Here is a 7,500-nt window from a genome sequence, read left to right as displayed (position 1 = left end):
TATATATATATATATGTGTGTGTTGTGTGGGGGTGGTGTTTTTTTGTGTGTGTGGTGTGTGTGTTGCGTGTGTGTGGTGTGTGGTGGTGGTGTGTGTGTGGGTGTATCATGGTGCTAAGATCTGAGAGAGAAGAGAGGGGGAGGGGAGGGGGGGGGGGAGATGGCGGAGGGGGGGGAGGGGGGGTGGGGGGGGGGTATGAGATGAGTAGGATGCCTGGTAGTATGTATATAGTACATATTGTGTAAGAAGATTAATGCCGCTCCATGTTTTTGTTAGGGATATCAAACTATTCTAAACACCATAAAAATGCTATTATCTAATTTTAGACGTATTCAGAAATCGATCAAGTCGTCCGCCCTTGTAATCGCAGTACAAATGTTGAGATAAAACACGACTGTTTTGGTTATCACGATATATGTTCCGGGATACGATGATGTTTTTCATCTCCATCTCTCCAACAATAACGCTGTAACTTCGTAACTTTTTTCTTTACTGAACGGAGATTTTAGGCAGATCTGACGTCACACGAAGTCCTTCTTACTTCTCCGCTCGCCGCTCCCTTGAGGGATACGTGGCTCGTCAACTCATTAGGTGGGAAGGTTGATTAGGAAGGTACTGTCTTCTTCTTCTTTTAATCGGTAGGTTCATGTCTGAGCCGCCGTGGTCACAGCATGATACTTAATTGTAGTTTTCAATGTTTGATGCCTTGGAGTGAGTACGTGTAGGTAATATATATATTATATATATATATATATATCTATATATATAAATATATAATATATATATATTATATAGATATATTATATATATTTACATTTATATATCATATATATATAGTGAAGATCATATATATATATATATATATACTTATTATATATATTATGTATATATATATATATATATATCTATTTATAGTATATTATATATGTGTATAAATCATAGACTATATATAATAATATATATAATATATATATGATATATATATGATATATATATGTGTGTGTGTGTGTGTGTGTGTGTGTGTGTGTGTTGTGTGTGTGTGTGTGTAGTGTGTGTGTGTGTGTGTGGGGGTGTATGCATCTATGAACGTGTTAATATGTTTATGTATATTTGATAAAGTGTCTTTCTAGTTGTCTTTCTCTATTTCTGTATCTTTTCCCTCTCTATTTCAGTCTCATCTGATCTCACCGGATTTTTTTTTCTCTATTTCTGTATCTTTTCCCTCTCTATTTCAGTCTCATCTGATCTCACCGGATTTTTGTTTTTTTCCCTTTCCACATCTCCTCTCGCCGTTTTTCCTCATCTTTATTCATTCTAAGCATTTCCCTCTGTTTCCTCTTTAATTTTCATCCTCCTTCTCCCTACCTCTCCGCCGCCCTTCTCTCTCGTGTCCGCTTTCAAAGTTCGGTGTTTTGCCTGAACGCGAGGAATGATATTTCTCTCTCTCACAACAGGATACACTAAGACACACTCTCACAACAACCCGCACAGAACACACACAAACGAGCACACGACACACACAGCACAGCACAGCCACCCTGCGACACCTCCTCTACCTGGACACCGCAATCACGGTAACAACGCAAATCAATCGCCAGAAGTCGTCGTGATGGCAGTAGTTCGACTCCTCCACCAACCCCGGCCCCTCGGCCTCATCCTCACGCCTGGACACAACCATCTGCTCGACGTAGTCCGTTTTCCACCAAGCTGGGCTCGGCGTCGCCATCGACGATAAGCTCTCCTGGACGCAGCACGTCAGAGAACATCGTTGAGGTCTGCTCGTAGCAGGCTTCAATGCCTGCGTCCGGCTCTCAAGTCCCTTGGCGTTCCACTCCCGCTTGCTTCAGTCAATGTCCTACAGGCTATCTCCTGCCTAAATTGACCTACGCCTCCCCCGCCTGGTCGCCCTCGCCTCACCGCCTACCCGAGCGCTACAACTTGAGATGGTGCAGAGCGTGGGCAGCCAAGATCAGTCCTCGGCCCTGTCTACCACCGGCTTGGCCGCGCCCATGCTGCCCTAGGCCCACCTCCCTCGCCACTCACAACTCCAACCTCGACTGCAGAGTTTGGCTGAGCTATTGCTCTGCATCCTCCGCCACCGTGGACCTGCGTGCCCCCACGCGCCGCCTGCTCGTCGCCGGCCCTATCGCAGCCGCCAACAAACTGTTGCCCACATCTGGGGCCCGCCACTGACCGCTACCACCGTGGAGCCAGTACCCACGTCTAGTCCGGACTCATCAACGAACACTAGTCGAGTTTGTACTTGTCCAAGCCTAGCTTACTGAATTTTGTACTTGGCTTTTGTTTATCTGTTTTTGTTGCTATTGATTGTTAGTTTACTTTGTTATTGTTGTGTAATGTTTATGTATATATAGTTTGTCTCTCTATCTGTATTTCCATGTATATTTTCAGCCTCTGGCTGCATGAAAATCAATAAACCGATTATTATTATTATTATTATTATTATTATTACACACAAAAAGCCGAAGGTGTGGATATCTCGGCTGTGAAAGCCGTAATTTAATTTCCTGCTACATAATAACATAAACATAATAAATCGTGTGACCACACAATACGAATCTACAATAGAACTTTATATTCGATTATTCCCGAGGGAAACGCATGTTAATGAAGCAAGCGATATCTAATAAGAACAAGCATTTCGTGGTATCTGAGTTGGTAAATATATTGTCATCATTTATTCCATCGCGAGGTTTTATTTATGGCTACGTTATGATGAAACTCTAAGGAAATTTCTTGCTCACCAAGTCTTGTGCGATCGATTCTCCATGGCCTTTCAGTGACATCTCACATTTATGTTGATATATCCATATACAAATTGCCATTGGACCTAAAATAAATAATAATAAAAAATAAATAAATAAATACAGGAAAGAAACCTCGCCGGGAGTCTGTTGTGAATATAGGGTCGAGATAAAATTTTGAATAAAATAATTGCTAACTCAAAATTTATATGTTTTTCATACTATGTTTTTTATTATTATTATTACTTTTTGAATGTTGAGTAATATCTCTATATGGAATTTTATGCAAAAAAAAAATCAGTTGGTGCATATCCCCGAGTACGATTACTATTGGCCAAAACAAGGGAAAGGAAGAAGGAAAAAGAAATGAAATTATTGTATGTGTGTGGATCGACGTAGCGGAAACAAAAAGCGATTCCAGAGACTTACGGGCAATCGGCAAATGCGTCTAGGGATACTTTACAGTTTATCGTGTCCGGTACTTAGATACCTTAGTTCGTGTGTTACTGACATGCAGTTAACCCTACTAAAGTTCACAATTTCCTTGATATCGTCACAGCTACCTTGTAGCGTACATACACCCGCAGTAGCATGGAGGTTGTATGGACCCTGCCAGTACCCACGGCGAGGGTCCCACGATCCGAATGCGCAGCGCGATAGCCAGTGCACTTGTTGTCACGAGGCGCTACTCTCTTCATTTTTTTATTCAGTTTAGATATTTCTTATATATGACGTGGTTTAATTTTGTAGTTGTTAGGATAACGATAATAATGATAATACGACGGAGGAACCAAGCTGGCATTAGTAAACCATGAATCAGGAACCTTTCCGCTTTATCAGCCTATGCCTCTGTTTCTGCGTCAGTCAGTCACTCAGTCAGTCTGTCTTTCTACTGTATATGTCTATCCATCTGTCAGTCTACCTACCTATTTTATTTGTCAATAATAATACTTATGTTTATTTGCATGTGTTTGGGTGACATACTTTTGGAGCTCTGCTCTATCAGTCTAAGTCTCACCTTCGTGCTCGGTTGTTTTTTTTTCACTTTACTCTATACTGTGTCTTTCCCTCTTCCTCATCTCTTTTCTATCATGTCGTAAGTCTTTCCGTAAAGTGTCAATCTCCTCGCTCGCCCCTGACTATACCCCGCCTCCTCCCTTTTCCCTCTGGACAGCTCTAATATATTTCGTTCTTTCACTGCCTCCTCTGCTTCTGCACTTGTGTTTCTCCCCTCCCCTTTATTGTTTTTATTGATTTTTTGATGCTGATATCGTGACCTTTTGTCATGAGATCGCTTCATGCCTATCCTGCTTCATCCTACCCCTACCCTGTCATGTATCCTGCAGAATTCCCCGTCGTACCCATCTTATTCGTACCTCTTCTTGTTCCTTCTCTTTTTCGTTCGTGTCCTACCGCCTACTCTTAACCCCATCTCCTGCCCTCATCCTACCGCTATCCTGCCCAGCATCCTGCCGTAATCCTCAGGGCGAGTCGAGCACAGGCGGACCATTTCCCGCTGCCAGACAGATTTTTACATTTTTAAATAATTCTCTTTTACGCTGTCTATCTACACGTATGTTATGCTTATTCTCACATATTTGTGCACATAAAAAAAAACTTTCGTTATCCACAAATAATTTACAACGATTCACATGATTTGCGGATAACAGGACATCCTGTGCTGCGAGTATCTTTCTTTTAATTCGTGAATTTCAATTACAAATGTTCCGGGATATGATGTTTTTGACCTCCGTTTCTCCAACAATAACTCTGTAACTTCGTAACTTTTCACTTTCCTTTCATTAGGCTGATCTGGCGCCACGTGACACAAACTCCTTCGTTACTTCTCTGGAGTGATACGTCGTCAACTCATTAGGTGGGAAGGTTAATTAGGAAGGTACTGTGCATGATCATTATTTACTAATTAAGTACAGGACGTTGTAGATAAAAGTGGAATAAATAAAATGATCATAATTACGTTTGAAAAATTGCTACTAACAGGTATCAAAACTCTCCTCTCCTCTCCTCTCATTCATCTCTCTTTTCCGTTTCCCTTTCTCCCTTCCTCTCTCTCCTCTCCTTTCCTTCTCATCTCTTCTCTCCCTTCCCCTCTCTCCTCTTCTTTCCTTCCTCTCTCTTACTCCCTTCCCTCTCTCTTTCCCCTCCCTCCATTCTCCTAGTATTTCTCTCACTCAATTTTTATTCCCAATTTTTTTTTTCATTTCCTTGCTTCGTTTCTCATATTCCCCTCTCATTTTTACTCTCCTTCTCCTGCCCTTTTTCTCCCCGTTCCCTTCGTCTCTCTACTTCCTTTCTCTCTTTCCAATAATATGTTCTCAAAGTATCGCTTTTATAAACCGTTGTGGTGTATCATATAATCAATACTTACTTCAAACTTTTATCCATGTCTTTCTGGAAGATTATTTTAACATGTGTCTCCCCCCCCCCCCCTTATAATGGAGTCAAATGTATCTGTGTCGTAACGCGGGAAGACATTGCTTATGTATCTCAGGAAATCCTCTAGTAGTGTGTGTGTGTGTGTGTGTGTGTGCGTGCATGTATACAGCTTGAACATGTTCATTTTTATGTATTTTGTATCATGTGTCATTCTAGTTGTCTTTCTGTCTCTCTATATCTCGCTTTTCTGATCTCACTGGATTCCTCATTTTCCCCTTTCCATTTCTCCTCTCTCCGTCTTTCCTTATCTCTATTCTTTTCAAGCATCTCCCTCTGTTGCCTCTTCTATTTGTCCGTCCGTCCTCCTTGCATCACCTGCACCTCCACTGCCTCCCTCCCTGTCCGCTTGCAAACCATTCGGTGTCTTGTCTGAACGCGAGCTACAATATTTCGTCTCTCAATGATTTTCATTCATGATTCATTCGTTCCAAAAAGTAATATCGTATTTAAACAATGGCGTGGCGCTGTAGCGTTACAGGAATAATCTCTGAATGAAGTCTGGTTGCTTGTTTATTTGCATTATCAGTTACACAAGCGGCACAGGTGCCACACAGGGCGGGGGAGCACACACACCAGGCAACAGAGATGAAGGTGTGGATATGTGGGTTATGAAAATCCACATTTTGATTGTCTGGCTACGGAGGAGAATTGGGAGTAGGAGTATGCGATGAGCAGTCGTGGTGGGTGAGGCGATAACAAATTTGAGGTGGTCCTTTTCCAGGGAAACGCATGAAAATGAACAAGCGATATTGTAGTGAACTATGTTTTGAGGGGATCCCAAGCTATTTGTGGGCAGTAGTGCTAGCGCATCGAGACTTCCACTCGTGGCCACCAGGTATGCCAGCAGGTTAACTTACGTGGTGGCGACTATGAAAGTGTTTCTGGTGAATTACGCTCTGCTGTGTTGGTCTCGGGGGGCAAATTCGTAAACTTCATCTCTATAATTTAAAAGAGAAAAAAAACAGTACACCAGGGTTTCAAACCCCTTTTAACCTCCTTGTTTTGCTTGCCGCCTTGAAAGCGCTGTCGGGGGGTGTCGTGTAAGAAAGGGGACTCTCGCTCGAACGGCCGAAGTACATGTACTCTTTGCTCCTCAATCCAACGAGCTAGTTTTGCTTATACAGTGAGACTTTCTTTCCGTAAGGCCAGAGATCCTGACGGGAGGGGAGGGGGGAGACTGCCGGAGATAGGGAGCCTCCTGCCTTGTAACGGAATTGGAGAGAGGCCGGTGCTCGAGCCTTTTTATTTTTTTGTGTTATCCAGTGGTGAATGACCGGTACGGGAGACAGCTCAGTGTAGAGATAGTAGTATGATGCAGTTTTATACGACAAGCTTTGTCTATGATGTTGTCTTTTGTGACATTTTTGTTCATGCACTTAATTATATTCGATTTTATGCCCGTGTTTTTCTTGTAAACACAAGGGGGGGGGTGTGTTCTGTTTTTAACAATAGTTGTGCCCAGGCTCTTTGGGCGTCTTTATATTCAAATCTGTAACAAATTCACGGAAGCAAGATTGATCCCCGACCGCCATGCCGTCGGAGAGTGCTTACCGGTGCTCGGCCCGCTCCGTTGGTATTTTTAACTTTAAGATAAATCATTAAGAAATGAATAAATTAGTTTTACTTGCTTAATTAGTCAACGCTCACTACAGTATCCAATAACAAGCAATCCGCGGTGTCTGAGCTGGTGAATATATTGCCATTAATCATTTATTCCGTCGCTACGTGATAATGAAAAATTAAGGGGAAATTCTTGCTATCCTGTGCGATCGATTCCTTTCCGAAGAAGCTCCATGAGCGTTGAGTGACATCTCACATTTCACTCTGTCAACTTTATGTCCATAATATATCAATAGACAAACATACTATGCTATTGCATCTAAAATAAATAACAATAAAAACAAATAAGTTGAATAAGATAGACAAGTAGGAGAGAACGCTTGCGGGGAGTTTGTCTGTATCTAAATCGAACAATTGTGTTTTATAAAATTAGTGGCGAAATGTTTTTGACCTACCAGCTTTGGGCAGTATCTTACATTTTACCCTTTGGATTTTATGCCGAAGGTGTATCCACACACTATTTAGTATTTAACAAAAATGAAATATTTTTTTACCAATTTTTATTTAAATAATTCGAAAATCTTTAGTGGCTAGCTCCCTCTATTATTTTTATACTGTATATGTGCGCGTTTCATTACCATTATTATCTGTGTGTGTTTGAGAGTGTGTGTGTGTGTGTGTGTGTGTGTGTGTGTGTGTGTGTGTGTGTGTGTGTGC

This window comes from Penaeus monodon, chromosome 26 (genome assembly GCF_015228065.2).
Source record: "Penaeus monodon isolate SGIC_2016 chromosome 26, NSTDA_Pmon_1, whole genome shotgun sequence".
In the NCBI taxonomy this organism is placed as follows: Eukaryota; Metazoa; Arthropoda; class Malacostraca; order Decapoda; family Penaeidae; genus Penaeus; species Penaeus monodon.
Note: the sequence above shows the minus strand (reverse complement) of the source record.